We start from the raw sequence: 18,041 nt of genomic DNA on the forward strand, positions 1-18,041 counted from the left end.
CCCTAAACCCTAACCCAACCGTAACCCTAACCCGAACCCTACCCCTAACCCTAACCCCTAACCCCAAACCCTAAACCCTAACCCTAACCGTAACCCTAACCCTATCCCTAACCCTAACCTGACGGACAGGCTGGAACCAGCTGCTCAACTCGCCGGAACCACCTGCCAGACATGCCAGAACCACCTGCCGAGCACGCCGGAGCCACCTGCTGGACTCACCAGAACCACCTGCCTGACAGGCCAAAATCAACAGCTGGCTATGAGAGAACCACCTGGCAGACAATCCGCAATAACCTGCCAGGCATGCAGGAACCACCTCTCAGACGTAAGAGAACCACGTGCCGGACACGCTGGAACCACGTCCTGGACAGACTGGAACCACCTGCCGGACATGCCTGGACCACCTGCCGAGCACGCCGGAACCACCTGCTCGACTCGCAGGACCCATGTGCCAGACACGCCAAAATGAACTGCCGGCTACACCAGAACCACTTACCGGACACTCCGGAATAACCTGCCCGGCATGCCAGAACCACCTCTCAGAAGTGCCAGAAGCACGTGCTGGACATGCCGGAACAACCTATCGGACAGAACGGAACAACCTGCCGGACACACCAAAATCACCTGCGGGCTACGCCAGAACCACTTGGAGGACTCTCCGGGAAAACCTGCCGGGCATGCTGGAACCACCTCTCAGACGTGCCTGAACCACGTGGCGGACACTCCGGAAACGCATGTCGGGCCGGCCGGAACCACATCTCAGACGTGCCAGAACCTCATGCCGGACACCCCAGAACCACCTGCTGGACAGACCGGAAACACCTGCCGGACACGCCGGAACCACATGTTCGACTCGCTGGAACCACATTCTGGACATGGCAAAATCACCTGCCGCCTATGCCAGAACCGCTTGGCGAACACTCCGGAATCACCTGTCAGGCATGCCGGAACCACCTCTCAGACATGCCAGAACCACATGCCAATGACACCGGAAGCACCTGCCGAGCATGCCGGAAGCACCTGCTCGACTCGCCAGAACCACCTGTCGGACACGCCAAAATCACCTGCCGGCTACGCCACAGCCAGTTGGTGAACACTCCGGAAACACCTGCCGGGCTGGCTGGAACCACCTGCCAGTCACGCCAACATCACCTGCCAGCTACGCCAGAACCACTTGGCGGAGACTCCAGAAACACCTGTTGGGCCAGCCGGAACCACCTCTCAGACGTGCCAGAACCATGTGCCTGAGATGCTGGAACCACACCCCGAACAGACCGAAACGAACTGCCAGACCCAACTGAACCACCTGCCGAGCACGCAGGAACAACCTGCTCGCCTCGCCGGAACCACCTGCCGGGCCCAGCGGAAGCACCTGTCGGGCGCGCCGGAGCCACCTGCTCGCCTCGCCGGAACCACCTGCCGGGCCCAGCGGAAGCACCTGCCGAGCGCGCCGGAGCCACCTGCTCGCCTCGCCGGAACCACCTGTCGGGCCCTAACCCTAACCCTAACCCTAACCCTATCCCCAAACCCTAACCCTAACCCTAACCCCTAACCCTAAGCCTAACCCTAAACCCTAAACCAACCGTAACCCTAACCCTAACACTACTCCTAACCCTAACCCCTAACCCCAAACCCTAAACCCTAACCCTAACCGTAACCCTAACCCTATCCCTAACCCTAACCTGACGGACAGGCTGGAACCAGCTGCTCAACTCGCCAGAACCACCTGCCAGACATGCCAGAACCACCTGCCGAGCACGCCGGAGCCACCTGCTGGACTCACCAGAACCACCTGCCTCACAGGCCAAAATCAACAGCTGGCTATGAGAGAACCACCTGGCAGACAATCCGCAATAACCTGCCAGGCATGCAGGAACCACCTCTCAGACGTAAGAGAACCACGTGCCGGACACGCTGGAACCACGTCCTGGACAGACTGGAACCACCTGCCGGACATGCCTGGACCACCTGCCGAGCACGCCGGAACCACCTGCTCGACTCGCAGGACCCATGTGCCAGACACGCCAAAATGAACTGCCGGCTACACCAGAACCACTTACCGGACACTCCGGAATAACCTGCCCGGCATGCCAGAACCACCTCTCAGAAGTGCCAGAAGCACGTGCTGGACATGCCGGAACAACCTATCGGACAGAACGGAACAACCTGCCGGACACACCAAAATCACCTGCGGGCTACGCCAGAACCACTTGGAGGACTCTCCGGGAAAACCTGCCGGGCATGCTGGAACCACCTCTCAGACGTGCCTGAACCACGTGGCGGACACTCCGGAAACGCATGTCGGGCCGGCCGGAACCACATCTCAGACGTGCCAGAACCTCATGACGGACACCCCAGAACCACCTGCTGGACAGACCGGAAACACCTGCCGGACACACCGGAACCACATGTTCGACTCGCTGGAACCACATTCTGGACATGGCAAAATCACCTGCCGCCTATGCCAGAACCGCTTGGCGAACACTCCGGAATCACCTGTCAGGCATGCCGGAACCACCTCTCAGACATGCCAGAACCACATGCCAATGACACCGGAAGCACCTGCCGAGCATGCCGGAAGCACCTGCTCGACTCGCCAGAACCACCTGTCGGACACGCCAAAATCACCTGCCGGCTACGCCACAGCCAGTTGGTGAACACTCCGGAAACACCTGCCGGGCTGGCTGGAACCACCTGCCAGTCACGCCAACATCACCTGCCAGCTACGCCAGAACCACTTGGCGGAGACTCCAGAAACACCTGTTGGGCCAGCCGGAACCACCTCTCAGACGTGCCAAAACCATGTGCCTGAGATGCTGGAACCACACCCCGAACAGACCGAAACCATCTGCCAGACCCAACTGAACCACCTGCCGAGCACGCAGGAACAACCTGCTCGCCTCGCCGGAACCACCTGCCTGGCACGCCGGAGCCACCTGCTCGCCTCGCGGGAACCACCTGCCGGGCCCAGCGGAAGCACCTGCCGAGCGCGCCAGAGCCACCTGCTCGCCTCGCCGGAACCACCTGCCGGGTCCAGCGGAAGCACTTGCCGAGCGCGCCGGAGCCACCTGCTCGCCTCGCCGGAACCACCTGCCGGGCGCAGCGGAAGCAGCTGCCGGGCGCGCCGGAGCCACCTGCTCGGCTCGCCGGAATCACCTGCCGGGCCCTAACCCTAACCCTAACCCTAACCCTATCCCCAAACCCTAACCCTAACCCTAACCCCTAACCCTAAGCCTAACCCTAAACCCTAACCCAACCGTAACCCTAACCCTAACCCTACCCCTAACCCTAACCCCTAACCCCAAACCCTAAACCCTAACCCTAACCGTAACCCTAACCCTATCCCTAACCCTAACCTGACGGACAGGCTGGAACCAGCTGCTCAACTCGCCGGAACCACCTGCCACACATGCCAGAACCACCTGCCGAGCACGCCGGAGCCACCTGCTGGACTCACCAGAACCACCTGCCTCACAGGCCAAAATCAACAGCTGGCTATGAGAGAACCACCTGGCAGACAATCCGCAATAACCTTCCAGGCATGCAGGAACCACCTCTCAGACGTAAGAGAACCACGTGCCGGACACGCTGGAACCACGTCCTGGACAGACTGGAACCACCTGCCGGACATGCCTGGACCACCTGCCGAGCACGCCGGAACCACCTGCTCGACTCGCAGGACCCATGTGCCAGACACGCCAAAATGAACTGCCGGCTACACCAGAACCACTTACCGGACACTCCGGAATAACCTGCCCGGCATGCCAGAACCACCTCTCAGAAGTGCCAGAAGCACGTGCTGGACATGCCGGAACAACCTATCGGACAGAACGGAACAACCTGCCGGACACACCAAAATCACCTGCGGGCTACGCCAGAACCACTTGGAGGACTCTCCGGGAAAACCTGCCGGGCATGCTGGAACCACCTCTCAGACGTGCCTGAACCACGTGGCGGACACTCCGGAAACGCATGTCGGGCCGGCCGGAACCACCTCTCAGACGTGCCAGAACCTCATGCCGGACACCCCTGAACCACCTGCTGGACAGACCGGAAACACCTGCCGGACACGCCGGAACCACATGTTCGACTCGCTGGAACCACATTCTGGACATGGCAAAATCACCTGCCGCCTATGCCAGAACCGCTTGGCGAACACTCCGGAATCACCTGTCAGGCATGCCGGAACCACCTCTCAGACATGCCAGAACCACATGCCAATGACACCGGAAGCACCTGCCGAGCATGCCGGAAGCACCTGCTCGACTCGCCAGAACCACCTGTCGGACACGCCAAAATCACCTGCCGGCTACGCCACAGCCAGTTGGTGAACACTCCGGAAACACCTGCCGGGCTGGCTGGAACCACCTGCCAGTCACGCCAACATCACCTGCCAGCTACGCCAGAACCACTTGGCGGAGACTCCAGAAACACCTGTTGGGCCAGCCGGAACCACCTCTCAGACGTGCCAGAACCATGTGCCTGAGATGCTGGAACCACACCCCGAACAGACCGAAACGAACTGCCAGACCCAACTGAACCACCTGCCGAGCACGCAGGAACAACCTGCTCGCCTCGCCGGAACCACCTGCCTGGCACGCCGGAGCCACCTGCTCGCCTCGCGGGAACCACCTGCCGGGCCCAGCGGAAGCACCTGCCGAGCGCGCCAGAGCCACCTGCTCGCCTCGCCGGAACCACCTGCCGGGTCCAGCGGAAGCACTTGCCGAGCGCGCCGGAGCCACCTGCTCGCCTCGCCGGAACCACCTGCCGGGCGCAGCGGAAGCAGCTGCCGGGCGCGCCGGAGCCACCTGCTCGGCTCGCCGGAATCACCTGCCGGGCCCTAACCCTAACCCTAACCCTAACCCTATCCCCAAACCCTAACCCTAACCCTAACCCCTAACCCTAAGCCTAACCCTAAACCCTAACCCAACCGTAACCCTAACCCTAACCCTACCCCTAACCCTAACCCCTAACCCCAAACCCTAAACCCTAACCCTAACCGTAACCCTAACCCTATCCCTAACCCTAACCTGACGGACAGGCTGGAACCAGCTGCTCAACTCGCCGGAACCACCTGCCACACATGCCAGAACCACCTGCCGAGCACGCCGGAGCCACCTGCTGGACTCACCAGAACCACCTGCCTCACAGGCCAAAATCAACAGCTGGCTATGAGAGAACCACCTGGCAGACAATCCGCAATAACCTTCCAGGCATGCAGGAACCACCTCTCAGACGTAAGAGAACCACGTGCCGGACACGCTGGAACCACGTCCTGGACAGACTGGAACCACCTGCCGGACATGCCTGGACCACCTGCCGAGCACGCCGGAACCACCTGCTCGACTCGCAGGACCCATGTGCCAGACACGCCAAAATGAACTGCCGGCTACACCAGAACCACTTACCGGACACTCCGGAATAACCTGCCCGGCATGCCAGAACCACCTCTCAGAAGTGCCAGAAGCACGTGCTGGACATGCCGGAACAACCTATCGGACAGAACGGAACAACCTGCCGGACACACCAAAATCACCTGCGGGCTACGCCAGAACCACTTGGAGGACTCTCCGGGAAAACCTGCCGGGCATGCTGGAACCACCTCTCAGACGTGCCTGAACCACGTGGCGGACACTCCGGAAACGCATGTCGGGCCGGCCGGAACCACCTCTCAGACGTGCCAGAACCTCATGCCGGACACCCCTGAACCACCTGCTGGACAGACCGGAAACACCTGCCGGACACGCCGGAACCACATGTTCGACTCGCTGGAACCACATTCTGGACATGGCAAAATCACCTGCCGCCTATGCCAGAACCGCTTGGCGAACACTCCGGAATCACCTGTCAGGCATGCCGGAACCACCTCTCAGACATGCCAGAACCACATGCCAATGACACCGGAAGCACCTGCCGAGCATGCCGGAAGCACCTGCTCGACTCGCCAGAACCACCTGTCGGACACGCCAAAATCACCTGCCGGCTACGCCACAGCCAGTTGGTGAACACTCCGGAAACACCTGCCGGGCTGGCTGGAACCACCTGCCAGTCACGCCAACATCACCTGCCAGCTACGCCAGAACCACTTGGCGGAGACTCCAGAAACACCTGTTGGGCCAGCCGGAACCACCTCTCAGACGTGCCAGAACCATGTGCCTGAGATGCTGGAACCACACCCCGAACAGACCGAAACGAACTGCCAGACCCAACTGAACCACCTGCCGAGCACGCAGGAACAACCTGCTCGCCTCGCCGGAACCACCTGCCTGGCACGCCGGAGCCACCTGCTCGCCTCGCGGGAACCACCTGCCGGGCCCAGCGGAAGCACCTGCCGAGCGCGCCAGAGCCACCTGCTCGCCTCGCCGGAACCACCTGCCGGGTCCAGCGGAAGCACTTGCCGAGCGCGCCGGAGCCACCTGCTCGCCTCGCCGGAACCACCTGCCGGGCGCAGCGGAAGCAGCTGCCGGGCGCGCCGGAGCCACCTGCTCGGCTCGCCGGAATCACCTGCCGGGCCCTAACCCTAACCCTAACCCTAACCCTATCCCCAAACCCTAACCCTAACCCTAACCCCTAACCCTAAGCCTAACCCTAAACCCTAACCCAACCGTAACCCTAACCCTAACCCTACCCCTAACCCTAACCCCTAACCCCAAACCCTAAACCCTAACCCTAACCGTAACCCTAACCCTATCCCTAACCCTAACCTGACGGACAGGCTGGAACCAGCTGCTCAACTCGCCGGAACCACCTGCCAGACATGCCAGAACCACCTGCCGAGCACGCCGGAGCCACCTGCTGGACTCACCAGAACCACCTGCCTGACAGGCCAAAATCAACAGCTGGCTATGAGAGAACCACCTGGCAGACAATCCGCAATAACCTGCCAGGCATGCAGGAACCACCTCTCAGACGTAAGAGAACCACGTGCCGGACACGCTGGAACCACGTCCTGGACAGACTGGAACCACCTGCCGGACATGCCTGGACCACCTGCCGAGCACGCCGGAACCACCTGCTCGACTCGCAGGACCCATGTGCCAGACACGCCAAAATGAACTGCCGGCTACACCAGAACCACTTACCGGACACTCCGGAATAACCTGCCCGGCATGCCAGAACCACCTCTCAGAAGTGCCAGAAGCACGTGCTGGACATGCCGGAACAACCTATCGGACAGAACGGAACAACCTGCCGGACACACCAAAATCACCTGCGGGCTACGCCAGAACCACTTGGAGGACTCTCCGGGAAAACCTGCCGGGCATGCTGGAACCACCTCTCAGACGTGCCTGAACCACGTGGCGGACACTCCGGAAACGCATGTCGGGCCGGCCGGAACCACCTCTCAAACGTGCCAGAACCTCATGCCGGACACCCCAGAACCACCTGCTGGACAGACCGGAAACACCTGCTGGACACGCCGGAACCACATGTTCGAATCGCTGGAACCACATTCTGGACATGGCAAAATCACCTGCCGCCTATGCCAGAACCGCTTGGCGAACACTCCGGAATCACCTGTCAGGCATGCCGGAACCACCTCTCAGACATGCCAGAACCACATGCCAATGACACCGGAAGCACCTGCCGAGCATGCCGGAAGCACCTGCTCGACTCGCCAGAACCACCTGTCGGACATGCCAAAATCACCTGCCGGCTACGCCACAGCCAGTTGGTGAACACTCCGGAAACACCTGCCGGGCTGGCTGGAACCACCTGCCAGTCACGCCAACATCACCTGCCAGCTACGCCAGAACCACTTGGCGGAGACTCCAGAAACACCTGTTGGGCCAGCCGGAACCACCTCTCAGACGTGCCAGAACCATGTGCCTGAGATGCTGGAACCACACCCCGAACAGACCGAAACCACCTGCCAGACCCAACTGAACCACCTGCCGAGCACGCAGGAACAACCTGCTCGCCTCGCCGGAACCACCTGCCGGGCGCAGCGGAAGCACCTGCCGAGCGCGCCGGAGCCACCTGCTCGCCTCGCTGGAACCACCTGCCGGGCCCAGCGGAAGCACCTGCCGAGCGCGCCGGAGCCACCTGCTCGCCTCGCCGGAACCACCTGCCGGGCGCAGCGGAAGCACCTGCCGAGCGCGCAGGAGCCACCTGCTCGCCTCGCCGGAACCACCTGTCGGGCCCTAACCCTAACCCTAACCCTAACCCTATCCCCAAACCCTAACCCTAACCCTAAGCCTAACCCTAAACCCTAACCCAACCGTAACCCTAACCCTAACCCTACCCCTAACCCTAACCCCTAACCCCAAACCCTAAACCCTAACCCTAACCGTAACCCTAACCCTATCCCTAACCCTAACCTGACGGACAGGCTGGAACCAGCTGCTCAACTCGCCGGAACCACCTGCCAGACATGCCAGAACCACCTGCCGAGCACGCCGGAGCCACCTGCTGGACTCACCAGAACCACCTGCCTGACAGGCCAAAATCAACAGCTGGCTATGAGAGAACCACCTGGCAGACAATCCGAAATAACCTGCCAGGCATGCAGGCACCACCTCTCAAACGTAAGGGAACCACGTGCCGGACACGCTGGAACCACGTCCTGGACAGACTGGAACCACCTGCCGGACATGCCTGGACCACCTGCCGAGCACGCCGGAACCACCTGCTCGACTCGCAGGACCCATGTGCCAGACACGCCAAAATGAACTGCCGGCTACACCAGAACCACTTACCGGACACTCCGGAATAACCTGCCCGGCATGCCAGAACCACCTCTCAGAAGTGCCAGAAGCACGTGCTGGACATGCCGGAACAACCTATCGGACAGAACGGAACAACCTGCCGGACACACCAAAATCACCTGCGGGCTACGCCAGAACCACTTGGAGGACTCTCCGGGAAAACCTGCCGGGCATGCTGGAACCACCTCTCAGACGTGCCTGAACCACGTGGCGGACACTCCGGAAACGCATGTCGGGCCGGCCGGAACCACCTCTCAGACGTGCCAGAACCTCATGCCGGACACCCCAGAACCACCTGCTGGACAGACCGGAAACACCTGCCGGACACGCCGGAACCACATGTTCGACTCGCTGGAACCACATTCTGGACATGGCAAAATCACCTGCCGCCTATGCCAGAACCGCTTGGCGAACACTCCGGAATCACCTGTCAGGCATGCCGGAACCACCTCTCAGACATGCCAGAACCACATGCCAATGACACCGGAAGCACCTGCCGAGCATGCCGGAAGCACCTGCTCGACTCGCCAGAACCACCTGTCTGACATGCCAAAATCACCTGCCGGCTACGCCACAGCCAGTTGGTGAACACTCCGGAAACACCTGCCGGGCTGGCTGGAACCACCTGCCAGTCACGCCAACATCACCTGCCAGCTACGCCAGAACCACTTGGCGGAGACTCCAGAAACACCTGTTGGGCCAGCCGGAACCACCTCTCAGACGTGCCAGAACCATGTGCCTGAGATGCTGGAACCACACCCCGAACAGACTGAAACCACCTGCCAGACCCAACTGAACCACCTGCCGAGCACGCAGGAACAACCTGCTCGCCTCGTCGGAACCACCTGCCGGGCGCAGGGGAAGCACCTGCCGAGCGCGCCGGAGCCACCTGCTCGCCTCGCCGGAACCACCAACCGGGCCCAGCGGAAGCACCTGCCGAGCGCGCCGGAGCCAGCTGCTCGCCTCGCCGGAACCACCTGCCCGGCGCGCCGGAGCCACCTGCTCGCCTCGCCGGAACCACCTTCCGGGCGCAGCGGAAGCACCTGCCGGGCGCGCCGGAGCCACCTGCTCGGCTCGCCGGAACCACCTGCCGGGCCCTAACCCTAACCCTAACCCTAACCCTATCCCCAAACCCTAACCCTAACCATATCCCCTAACCCTAAGCCTAACCCTAAACCCTAACCCAACCGTAACCCTAACCCTAACCCTACCCCTAACCCTAACCCCTAACCCCAAACCCTAAACCCTAACCCTAACCGTAACCCTAACCCTATCCCTAACCCTAACCTGACGGACAGGCTGGAACCAGCTGCTCAACTCGCCGGAACCACCTGCCAGACATGCCAGAACCACCTGCCGAGCACGCCGGAGCCACCTGCTGGACTCACCAGAACCACCTGCCTGACAGGCCAAAATCAACAGCTGGCTATGAGAGAACCACCTGGCAGACAATCCGCAATAACCTGCCAGGCATGCAGGAACCACCTCTCAGACGTAAGAGAACCACGTGCCGGACATGCTGGAACCACGTCCTGGACAGACTGGAACCACCTGCCGGACATGCCTGGACCACCTGCCGAGCACGCCGGAACCACCTGCTCGACTCGCAGGACCCATGTGCCAGACACGCCAAAATGAACTGCCGGCTACACCAGAACCACTTACCGGACACTCCGGAATAACCTGCCCGGCATGCCAGAACCACCTCTCAGAAGTGCCAGAAGCACGTGCTGGACATGCCGGAACAACCTATCGGACAGAACGGAACAACCTGCCGGACACACCAAAATCACCTGCGGGCTACGCCAGAACCACTTGGAGGACTCTCCGGGAAAACCTGCCGGGCATGCTGGAACCACCTCTCAGACGTGCCTGAACCACGTGGCGGACACTCCGGAAACGCATGTCGGGCCGGCCGGAACCACCTCTCAGACGTGCCAGAACCTCATGCCGGACACCCCAGAACCACCTGCTGGACAGACCGGAAACACCTGCCGGACACGCCGGAACCACATGTTCGACTCGCTGGAACCACATTCTGGACATGGCAAAATCACCTGCCGCCTATGCCAGAACCGCTTGGCGAACACTCCGGAATCACCTGTCAGGCATGCCGGAACCACCTCTCAGACATGCCAGAACCACATGCCAATGACACCGGAAGCACCTGCCGAGCATGCCGGAAGCACCTGCTCGACTCGCCAGAACCACCTGTCTGACATGCCAAAATCACCTGCCGGCTACGCCACAGCCAGTTGGTGAACACTCCGGAAACACCTGCCGGGCTGGCTGGAACCACCTGCCAGTCACGCCAACATCACCTGCCAGCTACGCCAGAACCACTTGGCGGAGACTCCAGAAACACCTGTTGGGCCAGCCGGAACCACCTCTCAGACGTGCCAGAACCATGTGCCTGAGATGCTGGAACCACACCCCGAACAGACCGAAACCACCTGCCAGACCCAACTGAACCACCTGCCAAGCACGCAGGAACAACCTGCTCGCCTCGCCGGAACCACCTGCCGGGCGCAGCGGAAGCACCTGCCGAGCGCGCCGGAGCCACCTGCTCGCCTCGCCGGAACCACCTGCCGGGCGCAGCGGAAGCACCTGCCGGGCGCGCCGGAGCCACCTGCTCGGCTCGCCGGAACCACCTGCCGGGCCCTAACCCTAACCCTAACCCTAACCCTATCCCCAAACCCTAACCCTAACCCTAACCCCTAACCCTAAGCCTAACCCTAAACCCTAACCCAACCGTAACCCTAACCCTAACCCTACCCCTAATCCTAAGCCCTAACCCCAAACCCTAAACCCTAACCCTAACCGTAACCCTAACCCTATCCCTAACCCTAACCTGACAGACAGGCTGGAACCAGCTGCTCAACTCGCCGGAACCACCTGCCAGACATGCCAGAACCACCTGCCGAGCACGCCGGAGCCACCTGCTGGACTCACCAGAACCACCTGCCTGACAGGCCAAAATCAACAGCTGGCTATGAGAGAACCACCTGGCAGACAATCCGCAATAACCTGCCAGGCATGCAGGAACCACCTCTCAGACGTAAGAGAACCACGTGCCGGACACGCTGGAACCACGTCCTGGACAGACTGGAACCACCTGCCGGACATGCCTGGACCACCTGCCGAGCACGCCGGAACCACCTGCTCGACTCGCAGGACCCATGTGCCAGACACGCCAAAATGAACTGCCGGCTACACCAGAACCACTTACCGGACACTCCGGAATAACCTGCCCGGCATGCCAGAACCACCTCTCAGAAGTGCCAGAAGCACGTGCTGGACATGCCGGAACAACCTATCGGACAGAACGGAACAACCTGCCGGACACACCAAAATCACCTGCGGGCTACGCCAGAACCACTTGGAGGACTCTCCGGGAAAACCTGCCGGGCATGCTGGAACCACCTCTCAGACGTGCCTGAACCACGTGGCGGACACTCCGGAAACGCATGTCGGGCCGGCCGGAACCACCTCTCAGACGTGCCAGAACCTCATGCCGGACACCCCAGAACCACCTGCTGGACAGACCGGAAACACCTGCCGGACACGCCGGAACCACATGTTCGACTCGCTGGAACCACATTCTGGACATGGCAAAATCACCTGCCGCCTATGCCAGAACCGCTTGGCGAACACTCCGGAATCACCTGTCAGGCATGCCGGAACCACCTCTCAGACATGCCAGAACCACATGCCAATGACACCGGAAGCACCTGCCGAGCATGCCGGAAGCACCTGCTCGACTCGCCAGAACCACCTGTCTGACACGCCAAAATCACCTGCCGGCTACGCCACAGCCAGTTGGTGAACACTCCGGAAACACCTGCCGGGCTGGCTGGAACCACCTGCCAGTCACGCCAACATCACCTGCCAGCTACGCCAGAACCACTTGGCGGAGACCCCAGAAACACCTGTTGGGCCAGCCGGAACCACCTCTCAGACGTGCCAGAACCATGTGCCTGAGATGCTGGAACCACACCCCGAACAGACCGAAACCACCTGCCAGACCCAACTGAACCACCTGCCGAGCACGCAGGAACAACCTGCTCGCCTCGTCGGAACCACCTGCCGGGCGCAGGGGAAGCACCTGCCGAGCGCGCCGGAGCCACCTGCTCGCCTCGCCGGAACCACCAACCGGGCCCAGCGGAAGCACCTGCCGAGTGCGCCGGAGCCAGCTGCTCGCCTCGCCGGAACCACCTGCCCGGCGCAACGGAGCCACCTGCTCGCCTCGCCGGAACCACCTGCCGGGCGCAGCTGAAGCACCTGCCGGGCGCGCCGGAGCCACCTGCTCGGCTCGCCGGAACCACCTGCCGGGCCCTAACCCTAACCCTAACCCTAACCCTATCCCCAAACCCTAACCCTAACCCTAACCCCTAACCCTAAGCCTAACCCTAAACGCTAACCCAACCGTAACCCTAACCCTAACCCTACCCCTAATCCTAACCCCTAACCCCAAACCCTAAACCCTAACCCTAACCGTAACCCTAACTCTATCCCTAACCCTAACCTGACGGACAGGCTGGAACCAGCTGCTCAACTCGCCGGAACCACCTGCCAGACATGCCAGAACCACCTGCCGAGCACGCCGGAGCCACCTGCTGGACTCACCAGAACCACCTGCCTGACAGGCCAAAATCAACAGCTGGCTATGAGAGAACCACCTGGCAGACAATCCGCAATAACCTGCCAGGCATGCAGGAACCACCTCTCAGACGTAAGAGAACCACGTGCTGGACACGCTGGAACCACGTCCTGGACAGACTGGAACCACCTGCCGGACATGCCTGGACCACCTGCCGAGCACGCCGGAACCACCTGCTCGACTCGCAGGACCCATGTGCCAGACACGCCAAAATGAACTGCCGGCTACACCAGAACCACTTACCGGACACTCCGGAATAACCTGCCCGGCATGCCAGAACCACCTCTCAGAAGTGCCAGAAGCACGTGCTGGACATGCCGGAACAACCTATCGGACAGAACGGAACAACCTGCCGGACACACCAAAATCACCTGCGGGCTACGCCAGAACCACTTGGAGGACTCTCCGGGAAAACCTGCCGGGCATGCTGGAACCACCTCTCAGACGTGCCTGAACCACGTGGCGGACACTCCGGAAACGCATGTCGGGCCGGCCGGAACCACCTCTCAGACGTGCCAGAACCTCATGCCGGACACCCCAGAACCACCTGCTGGACAGACCGGAAACACCTGCCGGACACGCCGGAACCACATGTTCGACTCGCTGGAACCACATTCTGGACATGGCAAAATCACCTGCCGCCTATGCCAGAACCGCTTGGCGAACACTCCGGAATCACCTGTCAGGCATGCCGGAACCACCTCTCAGACATGCCAGAACCACATGCCAATGACACCGGAAGCACCTGCCGAGCATGCCGGAAGCACCTGCTCGACTCGCCAGAACCACCTGTCTGACATGCCAAAATCACCTGCCGGCTACGCCACAGCCAGTTGGTGAACACTCCGGAAACACCTGCCGGGCTGGCTGGAACCACCTGCCAGTCACGCCAACATCACCTGCCAGCTACGCCAGAACCACTTGGCGGAGACTCCAGAAACACCTGTTGGGCCAGCCGGAACCACCTCTCAGACGTGCCAGAACCATGTGCCTGAGATGCTGGAACCACACCCCGAACAGACTGAAACCACCTGCCAGACCCAACTGAACCACCTGCCGAGCACGCAGGAACAACCTGCTCGCCTCGTCGGAACCACCTGCCGGGCGCAGGGGAAGCACCTGCCGAGCGCGCCGGAGCCACCTGCTCGCCTCGCCGGAACCACCAACCGGGCCCAGCGGAAGCACCTGCCGAGCGCGCCGGAGCCAGCTGCTCGCCTCGCCGGAACCACCTGCCCGGCGCGCCGGAGCCACCTGCTCGCCTCGCCGGAACCACCTTCCGGGCGCAGCGGAAGCACCTGCCGGGCGCGCCGGAGCCACCTGCTCGGCTCGCCGGAACCACCTGCCGGGCCCTAACCCTAACCCTAACCCTAACCCTATCCCCAAACCCTAACCCTAACCATATCCCCTAACCCTAAGCCTAACCCTAAACCCTAACCCAACCGTAACCCTAACCCTAACCCTACCCCTAACCCTAACCCCTAACCCCAAACCCTAAACCCTAACCCTAACCGTAACCCTAACCCTATCCCTAACCCTAACCTGACGGACAGGCTGGAACCAGCTGCTCAACTCGCCGGAACCACCTGCCAGACATGCCAGAACCACCTGCCGAGCACGCCGGAGCCACCTGCTGGACTCACCAGAACCACCTGCCTGACAGGCCAAAATCAACAGCTGGCTATGAGAGAACCACCTGGCAGACAATCCGCAATAACCTGCCAGGCATGCAGGAACCACCTCTCAGACGTAAGAGAACCACGTGCCGGACATGCTGGAACCACGTCCTGGACAGACTGGAACCACCTGCCGGACATGCCTGGACCACCTGCCGAGCACGCCGGAACCACCTGCTCGACTCGCAGGACCCATGTGCCAGACACGCCAAAATGAACTGCCGGCTACACCAGAACCACTTACCGGACACTCCGGAATAACCTGCCCGGCATGCCAGAACCACCTCTCAGAAGTGCCAGAAGCACGTGCTGGACATGCCGGAACAACCTATCGGACAGAACGGAACAACCTGCCGGACACACCAAAATCACCTGCGGGCTACGCCAGAACCACTTGGAGGACTCTCCGGGAAAACCTGCCGGGCATGCTGGAACCACCTCTCAGACGTGCCTGAACCACGTGGCGGACACTCCGGAAACGCATGTCGGGCCGGCCGGAACCACCTCTCAGACGTGCCAGAACCATGTGCCTGAGATGCTGGAACCACACCCCGAACAGACCGAAACGAACTGCCAGACCCAACTGAACCACCTGCCGAGCACGCAGGAACAACCTGCTCGCCTCGCCGGAACCACCTGCCTGGCACGCCGGAGCCACCTGCTCGCCTCGCGGGAACCACCTGCCGGGCCCAGCGGAAGCACCTGCCGAGCGCGCCAGAGCCACCTGCTCGCCTCGCCGGAACCACCTGCCGGGTCCAGCGGAAGCACTTGCCGAGCGCGCCGGAGCCACCTGCTCGCCTCGCCGGAACCACCTGCCGGGCGCAGCGGAAGCAGCTGCCGGGCGCGCCGGAGCCACCTGCTCGGCTCGCCGGAATCACCTGCCGGGCCCTAACCCTAACCCTAACCCTAACCCTATCCCCAAACCCTAACCCTAACCCTAACCCCTAACCCTAAGCCTAACCCTAAACCCTAACCCAACCGTAACCCTAACCCTAACCCTACCCCTAACCCTAACCCCTAACCCCAAACCCTAAACCCTAACCCTAACCGTAACCCTAACCCTATCCCTAACCCTAACCTGACGGACAGGCTGGAACCAGCTGCTCAACTCGCCGGAACCACCTGCCAGACATGCCAGAACCACCTGCCGAGCACGCCGGAGCCACCTGCTGGACTCACCAGAACCACCTGCCTGACAGGCCAAAATCAACAGCTGGCTATGAGAGAACCACCTGGCAGACAATCCGCAATAACCTGCCAGGCATGCAGGAACCACCTCTCAGACGTAAGAGAACCACGTGCCGGACACGCTGGAACCACGTCCTGGACAGACTGGAACCACCTGCCGGACATGCCTGGACCACCTGCCGAGCACGCCGGAACCACCTGCTCGACTCGCAGGACCCATGTGCCAGACACGCCAAAATGAACTGCCGGCTACACCAGAACCACTTACCGGACACTCCGGAATAACCTGCCCGGCATGCCAGAACCACCTCTCAGAAGTGCCAGAAGCACGTGCTGGACATGCCGGAACAACCTATCGGACAGAACGGAACAACCTGCCGGACACACCAAAATCACCTGCGGGCTACGCCAGAACCACTTGGAGGACTCTCCGGGAAAACCTGCCGGGCATGCTGGAACCACCTCTCAGACGTGCCTGAACCACGTGGCGGACACTCCGGAAACGCATGTCGGGCCGGCCGGAACCACCTCTCAAACGTGCCAGAACCTCATGCCGGACACCCCAGAACCACCTGCTGGACAGACCGGAAACACCTGCTGGACACGCCGGAACCACATGTTCGAATCGCTGGAACCACATTCTGGACATGGCAAAATCACCTGCCGCCTATGCCAGAACCGCTTGGCGAACACTCCGGAATCACCTGTCAGGCATGCCGGAACCACCTCTCAGACATGCCAGAACCACATGCCAATGACACCGGAAGCACCTGCCGAGCATGCCGGAAGCACCTGCTCGACTCGCCAGAACCACCTGTCGGACATGCCAAAATCACCTGCCGGCTACGCCACAGCCAGTTGGTGAACACTCCGGAAACACCTGCCGGGCTGGCTGGAACCACCTGCCAGTCACGCCAACATCACCTGCCAGCTACGCCAGAACCACTTGGCGGAGACTCCAGAAACACCTGTTGGGCCAGCCGGAACCACCTCTCAGACGTGCCAGAACCATGTGCCTGAGATGCTGGAACCACACCCCGAACAGACCGAAACCACCTGCCAGACCCAACTGAACCACCTGCCGAGCACGCAGGAACAACCTGCTCGCCTCGCCGGAACCACCTGCCGGGCGCAGCGGAAGCACCTGCCGAGCGCGCCGGAGCCACCTGCTCGCCTCGCTGGAACCACCTGCCGGGCCCAGCGGAAGCACCTGCCGAGCGCGCCGGAGCCACCTGCTCGCCTCGCCGGAACCACCTGCCGGGCGCAGCGGAAGCACCTGCCGAGCGCGCAGGAGCCACCTGCTCGCCTCGCCGGAACCACCTGTCGGGCCCTAACCCTAACCCTAACCCTAACCCTATCCCCAAACCCTAACCCTAACCCTAAGCCTAACCCTAAACCCTAACCCAACCGTAACCCTAACCCTAACCCTACCCCTAACCCTAACCCCTAACCCCAAACCCTAAACCCTAACCCTAACCGTAACCCTAACCCTATCCCTAACCCTAACCTGACGGACAGGCTGGAACCAGCTGCTCAACTCGCCGGAACCACCTGCCAGACATGCCAGAACCACCTGCCGAGCACGCCGGAGCCACCTGCTGGACTCACCAGAACCACCTGCCTGACAGGCCAAAATCAACAGCTGGCTATGAGAGAACCACCTGGCAGACAATCCGAAATAACCTGCCAGGCATGCAGGCACCACCTCTCAAACGTAAGGGAACCACGTGCCGGACACGCTGGAACCACGTCCTGGACAGACTGGAACCACCTGCCGGACATGCCTGGACCACCTGCCGAGCACGCCGGAAC

The sequence above is a fragment of the Equus asinus genome, chromosome 9, assembly GCF_041296235.1.
Source record: "Equus asinus isolate D_3611 breed Donkey chromosome 9, EquAss-T2T_v2, whole genome shotgun sequence".
NCBI lineage: Eukaryota > Metazoa > Chordata > Mammalia > Perissodactyla > Equidae > Equus > Equus asinus.